At 32.1% G+C, this 18,365-nt stretch overlaps 1 protein-coding gene and 1 long non-coding RNA gene across 3 annotated transcripts in view; both read left to right on the top strand.

The window, feature by feature from the left end:
* Nucleotides 1-9,288, top strand: part of Dyb (Dystrobrevin) — a 51,450-nt gene extending 42,162 nt beyond the window's left edge. The window contains exons 25-26 of the mRNA XM_080173361.1: nucleotides 2,857-2,919; nucleotides 3,260-9,288. The gene's annotated coding sequence lies outside the window, so the exon portion shown is untranslated. The remainder of the gene's footprint in view (nucleotides 1-2,856; nucleotides 2,920-3,259) is intronic.
* A 7,910-nt stretch (nucleotides 9,289-17,198) lies between these two features.
* Nucleotides 17,199-17,941, top strand: LOC145329299 (uncharacterized). Of its 2 annotated transcripts, none has more exons than XR_013882857.1 (3): nucleotides 17,199-17,274; nucleotides 17,548-17,631; nucleotides 17,844-17,941. It is a non-coding gene; the product is annotated as an uncharacterized LOC145329299 (long non-coding RNA). The 2 variants fall into 2 exon arrangements; XR_013882856.1 differs by having other exon boundaries at nucleotides 17,540-17,631.
* The last annotated feature ends 424 nt before the right edge of the window (nucleotides 17,942-18,365 follow it).

Below are 18,365 nucleotides of genomic sequence, written 5' to 3'. Positions count from 1 at the left end.
TAAATTTTCTTGCGCATTTACATAATAGTTATTTCTTTCATCGTATTATAAACGGCTTTCCGCGGATATAGAATGTACAATTATAAGATTAAAACCAGTTTTTTTCAACCCCGAGGTGCCGAAGGCACGGGCTAAAAAACTGGTTTTATTCTTATGATTGTACATTTTTATATTCGTAAAAAGCTGGATATAATACGATGCTAGACATAGTTTTTCGTATGGATGAGAACCGGGTCCTATCCACCGAATTCGAATGAATACGAGAAAATACTTTAATTTTAGATTGTTAGGATTAGATCAAAAAAAATACACCTGATCGTTACAGGAATTTTTTATCGCACCGCGTGTTCTATTTTGTTGAAATATACAATTATGTTATACCGTTCTGTCAGACAAACGGACGAACAACTTAAATCCCTTCTTGCTTCGCTTTTATAAAACCTGCAGAAATCTAAAATATTATTACACGGTTGGATCTTTAATTATTTCTTTGATAATTGAAAATTGCAAATGATTTTATTATTTTTCTCTGATTCATTCGAAACTGATTAATATCTGTTGGATTAGAACCGGTTCTCATCCATACGAACTAGCATCGTATTATATGCAGTTTTCTACGAATATAAAATGTACAATTATAAGATTAAAACCAGTTAGTTAATTTAGCCCGTGCCTTCGGCATCTCGGGGCTAAAAAATAAATCTGGTTTTAATCTTATCTTCATACATTTTTTATCCGCGGAAAGCTGTTTATAATACGCTGATGCGAGAAATAACTATTCTGTCCTTTAGTTTCCTTTAGCAGGGAGGGGACATTAGACTGAAAATTGTTCCTAAACTCAAAGTTTTATAAAAACCGCCTTTTTACTGGTATTTTAACCAACAAAAGGGGTAACATTTGTTTATCATAATTGGGGGTGTAATCTCCATTTTTTTAAAATTTTGATAAGTATATGCGATAAAAAAATCAACAATGGATTCGTCCTATTTATTTTAAACATAGTTTTTCTCCATTTCTGTCTCATCTTATAACACCATATCATACTGAAAGATGTAAGTTTCATTTCTGATATCAGATTGTAATTTATTTTAGTATCGTAGCTTCTCTATTGTTTGGTATATCCGTTGCAGCAGAGAATTGCATTAACTTATTTCTATTGTGGCTGAGAAATTTATTTCCATGAGTTCCTAACTGTGGACAAGTCATCAAAAATTAAGTTTGGTTTGCCATGACTGTTATGTCTTTGAACCAATAAAAAAGGAAACCTTTTGTATCCGCAGTCAATAATCTCTAAAACCATGAAAAATATATATAGAATGCAGTCAAAATAGATACTTTTTTTCAATTATAGCGGGTTCGCCCCTAATGGCATCGAAGGGCACTTGAAGAGGGTGAATTTGACTTCGATATCCCAAGTTTTTCTTTCAGACTTAAATAGAAAAAGTGAAAACAATTTTTTTGGGAGGGGGGTCTAGGGGCGATTTCTCTTTGGAGGGTGGTTGTACCATCCCCCAAAATAGTTATAAACCTACCCAGAACCTATGACCCTGTAAAGGTGAACGAGATCTTTCGGTACAGACAGACATACAATGATCCTGTTACTTTATTTATTCTTGTTATCATTGCGCTAACCATGGAAAGAATTATCCCAGTTATAGCTGCAAATTAGATATTACCTCTTATATAGAGATTTTTCTAGGAAATAATGATTAAACCCATTTTCTTTTTCATCTTTTGTTGCTGACACTTTTTATATAAGTTTCATTTTAACCAGAGCAACTTCTCATATAGTTCGTCTGTCTGTCTATCATTGTAGATTTCTGTTTAATCTTTTTTTTAATTGATGGATTTTTATATTTGAATTAAAGTTGCTAAGAATAAAATATAGTTGGGAGAAAATTTCATATCAATAAGTGATAAAAAGTACCTTTATAAACTAAAGCAACTTTAATCAGACTTTCCTTCGTCCACATTCCTCATTCATATTTGAGTGCCATTAATAAGGGTGGCTTAATATGGTACATCTTCCAAAATTCTAGGTCATGATGATGTAATGATTGAGTAGCTTCCATGATAATTGCGGGTCAGCTTGTAATGTAACATAGTTGTGCGCGAAAATTTACCAATCTATGATTCTACAAATGATTCTCACTTCCATCGTCGTCTGCATCTAAATCCGAGCTTTAGAGAATCAGGGCTACATACATGCATACAAAATTGTCCTTGTACATCAAAGTTTAAGACAAGTTTGATTGAACAACACAGAATAGTATAGATTAAAGGTTAGGTAGCTAATTCAGTCAAGTGTACCAGTACAAATACATCATTAGAACTAGTGGTGAAGCAAAGGCCAAAAAATCCAATTTAAAATTTATGCCTTTGTTTAGAAAAAAACATTTAAAAAATTTAAGCCTTAAAACTGACGTTTGTTTTCTATCTGCAGTTTTTGATGGTTTAATATGGAAAATGAACATTCTTTAGGAAGTATAGGTAATCAAAGAAGTTTTGAAAGATTTTTATACTTTATGATGATGATTAATTACATGGAGCATTAGAGGGGAATTTCCAGTACCGCTGCAAAACCGCTGAATACCCGGTGGATAAGAACCGGTTCGTAGGCATACTGAAAAATTATGTATAGCATCGTATTGTGTCCAGTTACCTAGAAATATAAAAATGTACAATCATAAGATTAAAGCCAGTTTGGTTTGGCCGTGCCTTTGGTATCTCGGGGCTAACAAAACTGGTTTTAATCTTAAATTGTACATTTTTATATCACAGGAAAGCTGTTTATAATACGGTGCGATAAATAAGCATTTCATTTTATAACTATACAAAATGTACGCTCTATGTAAGGTCTTTAACAATTAATTTTAATCTTTATTTCGTTGGAAGGAGGCGGTGGGCATCTCTGATAAAGTCTGCCAAATTACCCATAAGTTAATACTTGTGATTCATTTGGTATTTAGGCTAGGGTTGGGCCGGATATCCGGCCGGATACTAGATTTTGAAACTATCTGACTACCGGATATCCGGCTGATTTATAATGCCTTATATCCGGTTATCCGGTCGGATATCAATTTGCAGGATATCCGGCGTTGGCCATTTATCTGGTTGGATACTGGATATCCGGCGTTAGAAATCAGCCGGGTATCCTGTATTTGCCAAAAAAAAAGTATCCGGCTCAACCCTAAAAAATATCTAAATAAAAGAGTCGGTATTACAGTAAAACAATGGTGACTTTGGCATGCTTGTTCAGATTTAGCCCACTTCCCCTCCACTCATTTGAGAATAACTATGAAAAATAATGTGATCACAAAAATGGACATGCGTGTTATAACCATTAGGTAGCATAATTGTTAGTAGAAGCGTAGCTGCTTAAAATTAGGGTATGACAGTACGTATAGTCTCACCTCATGTTTGTTTGCAATGCTGTCTCTACAGAGCTTACGCAGTTTTGGCTCGTTAGTATGTATGCAGTGTAAATTTTACATTATTGATGCACTTTTTACGCAGTCAATAATATACATATACCAAAAAAAAGTTTGGCTTTTGAAATACTGTATTAAAGCTTCCTGTTCTTTTATTTGGAACTAGCGGATACGCGCCTAGAGTCTTCTAGGGGCACTTGCGGAGGGGGGAGTTGAATTCCATAAACACTCCCCCATTTTTAATTTCAGTTTTAAAAAATAGTTAGGGGGGTTTCTAGGGGCGATTTCTGTTGTGGTACCCTCCCCAAAAATAGTTTTAAACCTTCCCATAGCATATGAGAGGCTACCCTGTAAAGGAGAACCACAGCGGTTAGCGAGATCTTTCGGTACAAACAAACAAACAGATAGATAGACATCCTCTTACTTTTTGTTAGCACTTATTATGGACAAAGTTGTCTTTTCAATTATTTGTGATTATTAATCTTTTTTTAATAAAACTTATTTAGATTAAAATAATACTAATTTGATGTGCTTCTCCGGACCCTAACCTTTAAATGTTCCTGTACCCGCTTCCATATCAACCTTCCATTTTATTTTCATCTAAATATCTTTTATTAAAAATATTTTAAAATATGTTTCATAATATTTTAATTTTTTAGTACAAAAAAAAACTATTACTAATTTAATTCAAAATCTCTGATCGAAAATTTGAAAATTGATAATTTGATTTTCTTAGAAAGAGTCTTTTATCTTCAAAAAAGCACTTATTTGCATTTAATATTGGAAATCTCACACTTTTAGTCAAATTGTATAAATAATGCATTTTATTTATTATTTTTTTGTATCTTTCATTTTTTTTATTGTGCCATTTTATTATACTTAATTTTTGTTAATTTGTTTGACATTTATAACATTTCGACTATTGTATTATTTACACGAGACTTGAAATCATTCCTTTATATAACACGTGCATTTGTTTGAGATTTTGATAATTTTTTTTAAGGGTTCGTCAGTCGCTCAATTTTGACTGCGGGCTGTAGCTGTGGATTTATTAAAGGACCTTTAAGAGAAAATGTTGTGTTTGTCAATCGTTTTCTTTTTGACGGCTAAAAATATGCAGCCGTGGCTGAATTTGCTTCATAAGCTAATTTTAGTGGCTGCAGCAAATACTTGGCAGCAAATTATAAGGTACATAAGTTGCAGCTGCCGAACCCTCATTTTTCATATAAATTTACATATTTTTTCTTTATGACCTCTAATTATTCTTAACTCTGTTGCATTTTAACTAATTTTTGTATTTTTTATAAATCTGATCTATTACGACAATCTGTTAAAATTATATTAGGGCTATTTTACAGGGAAGGAAAGGACAATAGCTAATAAATAAACGCTTTAATCCAATATTTATAAGCTACAAATACAAGATTTTATGCATTACAATTTTGGGGTAAGGTTAATTTATCTTCTATTGTTCTCTAATTCATCCCTGCTATTTTAATTGTTTTAATTATCCAATTTTCTAAAATGTCAACAAATAAGGAAAACACCACAATAATTAGATAAGGACAGGGACAAATGTTTTAAATAAAGTAGAACAGAGCATACAAAGTATTAACCCTTGATTGGGCGAAAAAGGCCTGACATGTTTTAATTTGATCGACACCCCTTACACCACCACCCCTCCGACACCCAAGCTGCAATAACCACTTATGATACATTTAGAGTAAAACACTAGAGGGGGAAGGGAGTTAAATGACTGTATGCCCCCATCCCAAGGGCCTTGTGCCGACTTTCAATTAGGTGTTTGAAAATCAACCAATAATGTCTGGAATATTAACACAGCCCAGAAGGAGAAAACAATTTGCTAGCAGACGAAAAAGGTCCTTAGAAAGATGGGGCATGTAGTTATCTGCATGTATATAATATCTATACTACCTATAGATCTGTAAAAATACATGATTTTAAAAAAATTAGGACAATTTTAATGGCACAAACTAGAAGTTCACCAAAGATCAGTCAACTAACAGCTGCTGTAAGAAAATATAAACCATATGTGTGGATATTATGACAGGAAAAAAATTGTCGTCAATTTAGGTTGCAATTTTCCCTCGCATTTGTTGGTCGAAAATTTTATCTAGTAGATGGGGAGAGGATGGGGTAAAGGATTGGAATGGGGGGGACATCGTTATTTTAGCCCGCTACAGAGTTCACTTTATTATAGAACATGAAAATCTGGTGTAAGATCCAAATAATACTATATCCATTCATAAAGAGTTGTATTTCATTCAATTTCTTTTCAGAATATACTTCTTTTCCTTGTAAATACATCATTTTTAGATTTAATGTAGTTTTAAAGTTCAAAAATAATTACTTTACATTTTATACAATTTATAAGAAAACAAGGGTGACAACATCCATAAAAGCGAAGCTCTGAAACGGTAGGACAAACTAACATTAACTCTGGTGGAGTGTCATTAGAACTGATTAATCAGAATATAAATGTATAATTATATCACAATCAGATCAATCGGATAATTAGATCACATAAAAATTGTTGTTAAAAAACTTAAATATCAAGTTCAAAATGGACGTACGGACATTCTTTTAACGATAATAGAGGTGCTACGCTTTCTGAATCATACCTAACTACTAGAGGAATCACCATGCAAAGTTTGAAATCGATAGGACAATTACAACATGCCTAAATTAACAAAAAAAGGCTATCCGTTCCGGACGTACGTACGGACGGACCGACCCTAATTGTAAAAAAGTCTCGCTTTTAATAAAAATAGATAATTCCTATGTTGAGGGAGCACCGCAACTATTTCTTGATTTGTATGATATTCCTTTCATCTTGTGCGTGATTTTCAATATTTCTGATCAAATACATCCCAATAGTGTTTGAGTTGACTACAGTTTTCTTAGGCGTATTATGCAGCGCATACGATTGTTTTAGGGGGGTGATGGCACCCGCCCATCCCACCCCCAGAAATAGTTGTCAAACATATTCTGGACCTATGAGAAGCTTCAATTTAAAGGAGAGGGGTCATTTTTTTTCTTAATGTAATTTCTCTTTGGAGAGTTATAGTTATAAACCTTATGTCAATACCCAATAAAAGAGAACTATATCGGTTATGTGGTTAGTGAGATCCTTCAGTGCGGAGAGACATCCTGTTACTTTTATAACAGGATACCATCAGAGCTGGATCTTTAAATCATTTTAGTGGTGAGCCAGATCGGGGTGAGCCGAATTTCACAGCCAATCACAGCGCAGCATTTCATAAAATGCTGTGCTCTCATTGGTGGAAAGTTGGCTCACCCCGATCTGGCTCACCACTAAAATGATTTAAAGATCCAGCTCTGCTGTTATGACAAAAAGGAATTTCTTTGCTAAAGTTGATCATGTTTAGTTAGAACTTACAGACAAAGGTCTTGCAATCAAAGGGTTGATGTCTCCGATTGTTCGGGCATTACAAGAAAACTGACACTACTTTTCTTGTTCAGTGACCTACAAATCTTTTAAGTACATAAAAAACTCTTTTAACGCCATTGGTATATTTTAAATTCTATTCTGTAAAAAACTCACGTTTATTGGATTCTTATACAATTGATATGAGTATTTGCAAGTACTTAAATATAAGAGGGTACAAAGTATTTTACAGATTATTGTTCTTTTATGTATAAAGTAGTAAGGTTTTTTTTCTCTGAAGATTAAGATCTCAATAATATCTTAACCGATTAGGTTTTCTTTGTTAGGTAAGCTTCACAAAGATCCTGTAATAATGGGTTTAGGCTATTTTTTCAGATTTACGTCTTTGTTTGGATTTAAGCAGTTTGTTTGGACCTTGTTTATTTCTGTATATAGGTGTGTCATCACTACCGTCTAATTAGGACAGTTGGACCTTGTTTATTTCTATATATGGGTGTGTCATCACTACCGTCTAATTAAAACAGTTGGACCGTGTTTAATTCTGTATATGGGTGTGTCATCACTACCGTCTAATTAGGACAGTTGGGCCTTGTTTATTCTGTATATGGGTGTGTCATCACTACCGTCTAATTAGGACAGTTGGGCCTTGTTTATTTCTGTATATGGGTGTGTCATCACTACCGTCTAAATTGCGCAAAATAAAATTACCATAAAAATCAGTAAAGCTTATGAATCTATTGAAGAAAAAAAATATTTAATATCATTGCATTTGTGATTACGATCAGTGCATATTCTACAATTTTTAACTGTTTAATGCATCTAATATTTTTTTACATATAGTTGTTTTTCTTTCTGATTTTGTTGACAGAAATTATGGCACATCTATATTTGCTGTGAGTTTAAGCTTTATCATATCCTTATTGAATTAGATTAAGATAGAAAATCTGGGTAAAGTCCATTTCGTGGCAACGCCTCCTTTGGGGCGTTCCTTCGTATTTTCACAGTAGCTTTTCTCCTAATTTTAGCCCATGCTAACCCTGCGGGGCAATCACTTAACCTTATATAACCTTACCTAACCTAAAATTACCTATTAAAAGTTATTTTGAAAATACGACGAAACGCCTCTTAGGAGGCGTTGTCACGAAAGGGACTACACCCGAAAATCCTTCCCAAGAAATGTCATTTTAAAAAATATATTATATTCTTTTGACTAAACCTTGTTAAAAATCTTTTTATATATATCAAAATTGAATGAAAAAAAGGACCTATGCCTATATGTATAAATATTAAATGTTGTAAGACAATTTTTTTCTATTGTAAACCCAAAATTGTAAATATTTCTTATGTCAAAAAAAAACTTTTTATATCATCAAAAATGTGATCCAATAATTTTTTGGTTCACCAACTTTTTTTTAACAAAATGAGGTACGGGGTAGTTTTAAAGATCTTTGAAAGCCTGTTTTTGATTATTTTTCAAACTACTCGTTCCTTCATACATTTTTAACACTTGTTTTTATGGAGGGGACTGGTTGAAGAATACACCACTATAAATAATCTAGATTTATCATGCATGTTGGCGTAGATTAAAGGGAATAGTAAATCCAGTTAAATGTGCTTATTAAGTCTAACTGTTCTTAATGTTGACCAAACTCATAGTATAATTAAACGCATATTTAAAAACAGTTTTACCTAATAATCGCATTTGACTGGAATCTTACTCATAACTTCACACAGTATTGTGAAAGCTACTAGTCCCTATTTGATCATAATTACCTATTACTCCTTCTTGAAAGATATTTTAAGCAATTTTGTTCTCTCTAGCATCGAAAAATGAAAATTTAAATAGGTTCTTTTAATTTTTTAGTTTCCGAGGCAATTTTTGCATAAATTACAAAAATATGTATTTGTTATATTGTATTTCTCATTTTAAATGCTTTGTTAATGTTATAAAAAAAAATATTTTCTGTAAAGCAAATTTTTAGTAGGAAATAATTAAAAATGATAAAACAAATACATTTAATTACATAATTTCTTGCAAGAAGGAACACATAGGATTTTGATATATTTAATTTTGGGTGTAACCATCAGCCTTTTTCATTCATAAGAACATGGTGTATAACTTTTTAATAGGGTTGGGTCGGATACTTTTTTGGCCGGTTATCCGGCTGATTTATAATGCCGGATATCCGGCTGTTTCCTAATGCTAGATATCCGGTGTTCGGCCAGATATCAGGAAAATTTCCGGATATCCGGTATCCGGCCGGATATTGAAAATGACCGGATATCCGGCCCAACCCAAGTATAAACTTTTAAATTAAACTGCTTATTGTTGACGTGTTGTTGAAATGCTCTATTATCAAAATTATTATTATTATTCTATTCCACTCGCAAATATAATTTATCAAATAAATTTGCAATGAAACCTGATTATTTGGGTTTTTTTATGTGCAGCGTAGCTATTGTTACAAATCTTACTTGTTGGTTGGTCTGTCTATTATGCTTTTTTTCGGGAATAGTACCTTTCGTGGCAACGCCCATTAAGGGGCATATCGTCGTATTTTTAAAATGGCTTTCGATAGGTTAAATTAGGTTAGGTTAGATTATATTGGGTTAGGTAATTGCCCCACAGGGTTAGGCAATTGGCCCCGCAGGGTTAGAGCCCCTTGCAGGGTCTAGAAATAGGAAAAAAGCTACTGTGAAAAAAACGAAGAATCGCCCCTTAAGGAGCGTTGCCACGAAAGGGACTATACCCCTTTTTTCATATGTGTAATCTGTTCCTTTTGTGGCTTGAAAACTTGTTCGTTACAGACAACGTTAAATTTATTCACCTTAATTTATTTGTTATATTTATATGCTACGCCAAATCCTTCCATTTTACTTTCTTTATCAACCAGTTATAGACCCACTAAGGATTACTCATTAGGATATATAAGTTGGAAGGAATTTTAATGTTAGAGGGAGATTTGAAATCTGCATCAAATTTTAAGGATTTTTTGTATAATTATTTATCTAAAAGCGGAAATACAATTTAAGTTAATAAATTTTAACCAATAGGATAGATGGATTGGAAACTACCTTCGCTCTAATTGGTTGAATGATGTGCGACACTTAAGCTTCTCCTATCAGAAGATAATTTTCTATCCACCAATCACAGATGTCAAAATTAATTAACTTAAATTGTATTTCCGCTTTTAGATAAAGAATTATACAAAAAACGAATTTTGTAAAAAAATCCTTAAAATTTGATGCAGGTTTCAAATCTCCCTCTAACATTAAAATTCTTTCCAACTTATATATCTTATTACTCATGCCAAGTTTCATAATGAAATTCTGATTCTAAGAGCTATTTCTCCACTGATTACGAGATGGTTGCATTAAAACTCCCCCCTCCCCTTATAGATTAACCCTCCTCCATATTAAATATTTTTATCGACCAAAATAAAAAGCTTAGACGTCCTCACAATAGAATCTAAGGCCATACCATAATTATATTTTAGCAGCACTACCATTATAAATTGATCAGTTGAATTTGAGTTGCCGATTGTGCACACAGTTTCCTCGAATCCTCATCCTATCTTAATATTTACTACTAGCTAAACAAGCTTCAAACTTCCAAATAAAAAAAATTCAAATTTTATATTTTTTTAAAGCTTTTTTATCTAGTAGTAAATATTGAGATAGGATGAGGAAACTGTGTACACAATCGGCAACTCAAATTAAGCTGACCTTGTACTGTGCATCATCGAAAGACAAATTTTTTCACTAGGTTTCTTCTGTATAAGATTTTAATAGAAATAAATTGTGTTTTGTGTTCCACGTCAATATCATACAATACTGGGATCTAAAAGGATAAGACATTGGCCGATAAAAAAAAAATGTACATCCCCAATGATGATACACAAAATCACGCATGCGTTGATTCAAAAGTAGTGAATGAAACGTTTGGACAAGCATCTTAATAAATTGACAAATTAGAATTTCAAAAAGTTTTTAAGCCACCGAATAAAAAACCGTTATCATAAAACTTTGGGGACTTGAGTAATAAATAGCCCAATGTCCCCTCCCTCCCTGCAGACAATATTATTTCTTTACAAAAATGTGGGACATGTTGTGTTGTGTCTAGAAATAGAGACAAACATGCTCAAAAAAGTAAATTATTGAATAATAGCGGCTACGCCCCTAGAGGCCACTAGTGGCACTTTAAATGTTTGGGTTTTTTTAGTTCAACTCTCCATGATACCTATCTATGTTGCGTTCAAGTCTCTATGATACCTATCGGTTGCGTTGTAATCTCTGGGGGAAAAAATAGATTTTTTGTGATTTCTCTTGGGATGGTGGTGGTACCCTCCCCCAAAATAGTTATAAACCTTCCCGGTACCTATAAGAAGCTACCAGCCCGATCGGTTCAGCGGTTAGCGAGATCCTTCGGTACACACAAACAGACATCCTGGAACTTTATTATAAGGATAACAGTTTTCTGTATTTGAGAAGTTTTGCAACAAATATACGTATAATTTATTCAAAACTTTTATATTTATATTTTGCATATTTAGTTCTAACACTCTACAAGAGTTAATGTTCGTCTTTCCTACCGTTTCAGAGCTTTGTTTTTATGGATGTTGTTATCCTTGTTGATATATGTACAGTCATATATTGGTGATTGTCATAGAGTTGGTGATCTGCTTGGAAAGGATTTTTTTTATCAGTATATGTTTTAAAGTTTCATGTAATAAAATATTTTGTAGGCTACATAACTAGTCCATATCTGTATTTATGTATATAACATCATTTCCCAAGAATTCTTTTCGATAATTACAGGGATAGGATAGGGCGTGCAATCGATAAAGGCAATTGCCCCCTAAAACCTTTGAAATATTTCTCCAAAAAAAATATTGCGCTTTGCTTCATGGTTGAAAGTCCTTAGTTTTAAGTAATTAGGATTTTTTTGACATTTCACATTACAAACCAGGGTTAAACCGTTAAACCCAACCATAAAATTAAAGGTTTAGGCTTACTCTTTCTATGTAAATTTTACCTCCGGGGGGGGGGGGGGTGTTGTAATTGACTGCAGTTTTGAATAAAAAACGTTGAATATGTCAAAATTTGACATGATTACATATTTCTAGTCAACTTAATTGTCCCCTTTTGCCCTGAAGTACAGAACATTCTTTAGAAATTTTCTGTTTAACAAGGATGACAACATCCATAAAAGTTGCTTCGCTTTGTTGTCCCAGGAATCAATATACCAAAAATCAGACCAATCGAATGATTAGATCACATAAAAAAATTGTTGTTAAAAAAGTAAAAAAATCAACATGTTAAAATGGACGTACGGACATTCTGGTAATGATTATAGAGTTGCTACGCTTTCTTAATTGTACCTAACTTCTAAAGGAATCACCATGCAAAGTTTGAAATCGATAGGACAATTCTAACATGCCTAAATTAACAAAAAGAGCTATCTCTCTGTGACGGACGGACCGACCCTAATTATAGAAAAGCTTCGCTTTAAAAAGATAATCTTATTATCTCGAGAATTAGTGTCAACAATTCTACTAAGATGAAATAATTCTAATTAATTTCTAAACACATAAAATACATCCAAGAATTCGCAATACCAACAACGAAATTTATTCAAAATAAATTTTTAAACCTATACGTGATATTTAGCTGTCGATGAGGGGTAACGCTTCAAAGATTTTGTGACCTTTTGAACTGCCCCCCAATTATTATTTTAGATTTATTTCGCTTGTTGGCTAATATCTTATTCCTGCATATATATTACAGTGTCCCGTCCTAGAAAAATGTTGTTAAAATTTTTGCCCCCAGCCGAAATATGGTTTATCTATACAAAAAATGACCCATGGAAATTTTTTTTTCTATAATGCAAAAATTGCGACGGTACAAGCACTGAGCAAGGGGGCCTTTGAATTGAAAACTGAAACATTATTATTAGATATCTTACTACTTGGTGATTTGACACATAACATACAAATAACATATTTTTTACTGCTCTTAGTAAAAAAAACAAGGATGACAACATACATAAGTAGCAAAGCACAAAAATTACAGATGGAAATACGGACAACGAGATTTAAAGAGCATTCTTCAAAATCAAGAATGGAAATTATTGGAGAAAACATTCACAAACCTTTATATTGTAAGGTGACTGGCAGACCTACGCATAAAGTAGATTAAACTGTGAACCAAAAAATAGGCAAATCTGAATTTTCAGAATAGCAGCTTTATTATTCATTTAAGATGATTTAATGTAAATATGAAATGTAGATGCATTTTTTGGTTACTTGTTTCCACCCTTAATTTTTTATTAATCAGGACCAATGATGCACAAGATCTCAAAAAAAGCAGTTGGGGGAAAAACTGGTGAACCAAAAAGATATGCAAATCCAAAACAAATCACCGGAAAAGTGATTTTTTTCACTTTTATTCTCTTTTTAAGATTGATTCTGATAAATTAATAATTTTAAAAGGGATTTATGCATTAGTTATTATGAAAAATAGTATAAGTTAGAAATTAATGATTTTTCTAAATCCTTATAATAAAGTAACAGGATGTTTGTCTGTGTGTTTGTGTGTTTGTACCGAAGGATCTCGCTAACCGCTGAGCCGATCGGGTTCTCCTTAACAGGGTAGATTCTCATATGTCCCGGGAAGGTTTATAACTATTTGGGGGGAGGGTACTACCACCCTCCCTAGAGAAATTAATTTTTTTTAAATTTCTCAATTTTAGAAAGAGAGTTCAACGAAAACAAACATCAAACGTAATTTTTTTTTTACTTTTTCTTTTAAAATATAAAATAAGAAATTAAATTATTAAATTCGACTCTCTCCTCCTCAAGTGCCCCTAAAGGCCTCTAGGGGCGTAGCCGCTAGTAAGAAATATTAGAAAAAAAGAAATTTGACTCCTATCACTTTAGAGGACAAATGCTGACCTCCAGTCTTTTGGATGAAGCTAAATACATGTTAAAGATCAAAATTACCCTTAAAAGTATACAATCATGTTTTGTGATGTGTTAAAAAAATCCATTTTAAAATCTTGATTTTAAGGGTGCTCCTATGGGTAGTGATGGTGAGCCAAATGTTATCAAAGTGCATGCCCATGATGACAACTTATATATTGAACTATGGTCTAATTTTTATATTCATAGCAGCCTCCAGCCAAGCAGTATTAAAAAAGAAAAACATTTCAATTTTAATTACTCTAATTCATAAGGTAATTACTGTAGTTTTTAGAAGATGTTTATATTTCTTGTCAGGAGGCTCCATTGGAGTGACAAGCACAAAGTTTCATACAAACAGACATCCATTTTGGAGAACACCGTATTAGAGAACCATAAAACAGGGAGTAAGGGAGGGGACAATGGATCAAATATTTAATTTTTAGGAGTCTCAGACTTTGGGTACTGGCTTAAAAGGAATGTGCAAGAATTTAGCAGTTTCTGACTGAGTTTGGGCACAGTGGGATCTTTTGAAAAAAATCGGGACATCCAAAAATTCTAAAATCGACTTTTATCTATCCTAGGACCTAATAATGCCTGTAAGTAGACAGCTAGAAAAGAAATTTTTAAAAAATATTCACTTTTGGCGGGTTTATGCCATTTTTAAAAAAGGTAGTGAAAAATTTCTTTTCAGTTTTGATGATTTTCCAGATTTTATTACACAATTTTTTCAAAGCAACAAAAAATACATTTATGTTCATCTTATGAAAAAAAAAATTTATTGAGGTACTTTTCAGATACCTGTACCAATGTCTAATTAAAGAAAAAATTTAAAAAAATATTTTTTTGGTGGTGTAAATTGACATTTTGTGAGAAAATTTCACCAAAAATATTAAGATTTTTAACCCCAAAAAATCAGTTTTCTCCATTTTACACAAAAACGGACAGGAGGCCCCGGGTTTTGCAATAATAATATCAATATACAACATGTATTGTGTATAAAACAGTTTTCACAACCTGGGGCCTCTTGTCCGTTTTTGAGTAATTGAGCATTTTACATTGCATGGTTTGAACAATTTCGTTCTTGTTAATTTCAAATTTTCCCCCGTTAGAGGGGGAAGGAGTCATTTTAGAGCCCAAAGTCATCTCTGCAATGTTTTCAAACTTTTTGAGGCGGATCTTTCTTTACTTCTGCATTATTTGCCTCCGGCCAACCGTTACGCCATTATTTGCCGCCGTTGGCGTGATTTTTAACGATTTTTGCCGTTCTCGCGGTTTTAATGGACATTTAAGGGTTAAAGGAGTCGTTAAATAAAAATGACTTATAAATACTTTTATTTTAGCAATTAAATTTGCTAAATTTCATGTGGTCTAAAAAAATTTGTATTTCTAACTGGTTTTGGTCCAGCAGAAATTCAAATTTGCGAATTAATTATAATATTGCAAAAACATTATATACGCATCAGAGAGAGAGAGAGAAATATACGTTTGAGAGAGAATATAATATTAGTAATTATGTTTATATTCTTATACAAACTTTAAATGAAGATAGCTAGACTTAGAATAAAGGTATTAACACAAAATCAAAAGTGTTTTGAAAATTATGTTATTGTTGTTTATATCTGTAAAAAAAACATTTGAAAACATGCCTTATAAGTGTCCTATTTTACTTATACTGGACCTACCTAAAAATGCCGGGACTCGAACTGGGTGCACCTGACGCTATATTCATGTTCACAAACATTGTTTGGATTGAAGAAATATTTACATAGACGTTGATTTTGTTAAAATATTCCAATCCTAACTAAAGTTATGAAGTTTTATAGATTTTTTAAAAATAGGGTAGCTTCGCTCCTCCAAAACAGCAAGACGTACATACCAAATGCACAATAGAAGTTAACAGAGGCAAAATTTAGGTTATTTCCGAGTTAAAGCAAAAGAAATTACATCATTTCTTCAAATACAAGCTTATTTATTGAAGTTTACTTTTGTCTACTCTAAATGTCCCGTTTTTTGGCAAAAGATCCCACTGTGTTGGGGACTTGCGCATGAAATGCCGCTACTCGTTATGTATGTTTTAAATATTGCAGACGGGGAGAAGGGATAAGGGAAGTGGGGGTAAGGGAAATAAACACCGCATAATCATAACAAGAAAAGCAAAGATTATTTATTTAAAATTTTGAACAACTTTGCTTTTCTAAAGTCAGTCATAAAACCTCTCTATATATGATTTATTTAAGGCTGAATTTCCGTGACATTATCAAAGCAATTGATAAAAATGGCCATTAATTAACTCACTCCAGGAGGGGTTTTATGAAGAACTTTATAAAAGCAAAGTTGTTAAAAATTTTAAATAAATAATCTTTGCTTTTCTTGTCATGATTATGCGGTAACTCCTAGTGGGTGAAAATTGAACTTGAAATTTTCAAATCTAATTTTCTCAAAAACCGCTGCATTTTAGATTTTATTGAAAAGTGAAATGAAGTTACCTAACCAAGGGTAATGAAATGTCCCAATTTAGATTCTGACACAAAAGTCAAAGCACCTTCATTTGCACTGTTGCTATGGAAATCTATTATTCAATTAACAATCCCTTTATAATTTTCTACAAATTTATTGGATTAAACTGGATTTCATGCCCTTTCTTTGATAACTCTTATACTGAATTAATTGCCCATTGTCCCCTCCCTTACTCCCTGACCATAGAAAGTAGAAACTACATTTGTGATTACTTACTGTTGGATTAGGTGAAAACAATACATCTTTTTACAAAGGCTTAACTATATTATACATGTCAAATATTGTGGATAAAATATATTTAAATGAACCCAATAAATTTCAACCAAGAAAATATATTTTTACTAGACTTCAAAATTTTATAATAATAATTTCTTATTAGTAACAACTTTGCGGACATTAATGTCATTTTTATTGGTTTTTTTTTAATTTAAGTGTCCAAACATTTCAATCACTTATTGTATTTACAAAAAGGGTAATTTTGTGTACATAAATTTGTTGGCCATTGTCTTATCCCTTTAGCTCCCTGCCTATACCCACACCCCAAATCAAAGTATAATAACTTAAACTTCTCACAGCGTGTTTTCTAGATTTCAGGATGTTCTGAGTAAAATTGAACATAAAACTTTCTTTCTTTTTAGAATAATTTAATTTCGTCTGTAAAGGGCAAAATTGAAACATTTATTTAAAACTTTTCTTTTTAGCTCAAAATGCATAAAATTAGTATAGAAATTACGTTGCTATTTATTTAAATTTAACAATAAATAGATAATTTTATGTGCTGTACACATTTGTTTACAAATGGAACCAGTTCTAATCTTAAATATTTACTATAAAAGCATAGAGCATTCGGATTAGAATTGTAGTCTGACAAGTAAAGTCCTAGTAGTAACATTAGGCACAAACCCTCAGCTACCAAGTTCAAAAGCTTGGTTAGGTAAGTCATTTCATAATAAAGGCGTGGAAGCCAGCTTTATTTATTGTACAATTATTATTTATACTCTTGTTCATAGAGTGTTTAAGTGATAGATAATACTTTTACTTGTATCTTATATCTCTAATTCATACAGTATTTGGGTGATTTTGTTAAAGCTTAAATTCCTTATGTTTTAGTAACTTAAAAAATCAACCCCTTTTATGTTTTATGGTTGGGTATATCAAATGTAGTAGTTGATATACCTAATCTATGTTTTTAATGTTAGATGTTTAGATTTTTACAGCATTAGAAGATTCAACTGATGTTTTGTTAATTTCTAAGATATTCTACCTTTCAGCCTGGATAGCTCAATGTTTGGTAAGATATTATAACTATTTTTTATTTTCATTCTTTTATTTCTTCTTTTTTGACCTTCAATACTTTTAAGGCATATTATCATTCTTATCTAATTCAAAGTCTTCAGCTCAGAATGGATAAGATTGATCATATTGTAGTGTAAATTTTAGTCAAATAGTAGTTAAATCAAGTTAGTTTATTGCAATTTAGGTTTATATTATATTTTATTTCAGTAAAACCACGTGTTAAGCTAATGAGATACCAGCTGATATTAATTTTATTATTTTATGTTTAATATATGTACTTGAAATACAAGTTTTAAATGTAAAACCCCTCTTATTTGATGTAAGAATTAATAACTAGAAATTTAAATTGTTGACTGAAAATCTAAGGGTTACCAGGTCTCAAAATTCACAAAACACAGCGGGAGATTTTGGTATTTAACCAGAGAAGAGAAACCATAGTCCGAAAGCCAAATGTGTTTATACTTTTCAATCAATCATAAAATAATTTTTAATTGTTTGGCTAGAATAAGACTAAAACAAAATTAGTAATAGGATGTCTGTGTGCCTATCTGTAGCTATGGTTTTGCTAACCACTGAATCGATACAGTTATCCCTTTTTATTTTTATCTAAAAATGTAAAATAAATGTAAAAACATACTGTATACGGATTTTGGACATTTTTTTTCTGAGGCCAAAGCGAGGATCTGCAAATGATTTGTATGAGTATAATACACCTCTGGATGATTTAAA

This window comes from Acartia tonsa, chromosome 10, assembly GCF_053477335.1.
Source record: "Acartia tonsa isolate MP-2025a chromosome 10, ASM5347733v1, whole genome shotgun sequence".
Lineage (NCBI taxonomy): Eukaryota > Metazoa > Arthropoda > Copepoda > Calanoida > Acartiidae > Acartia > Acartia tonsa.
This window is presented reverse-complemented; position numbering and strand designations above follow the sequence as displayed.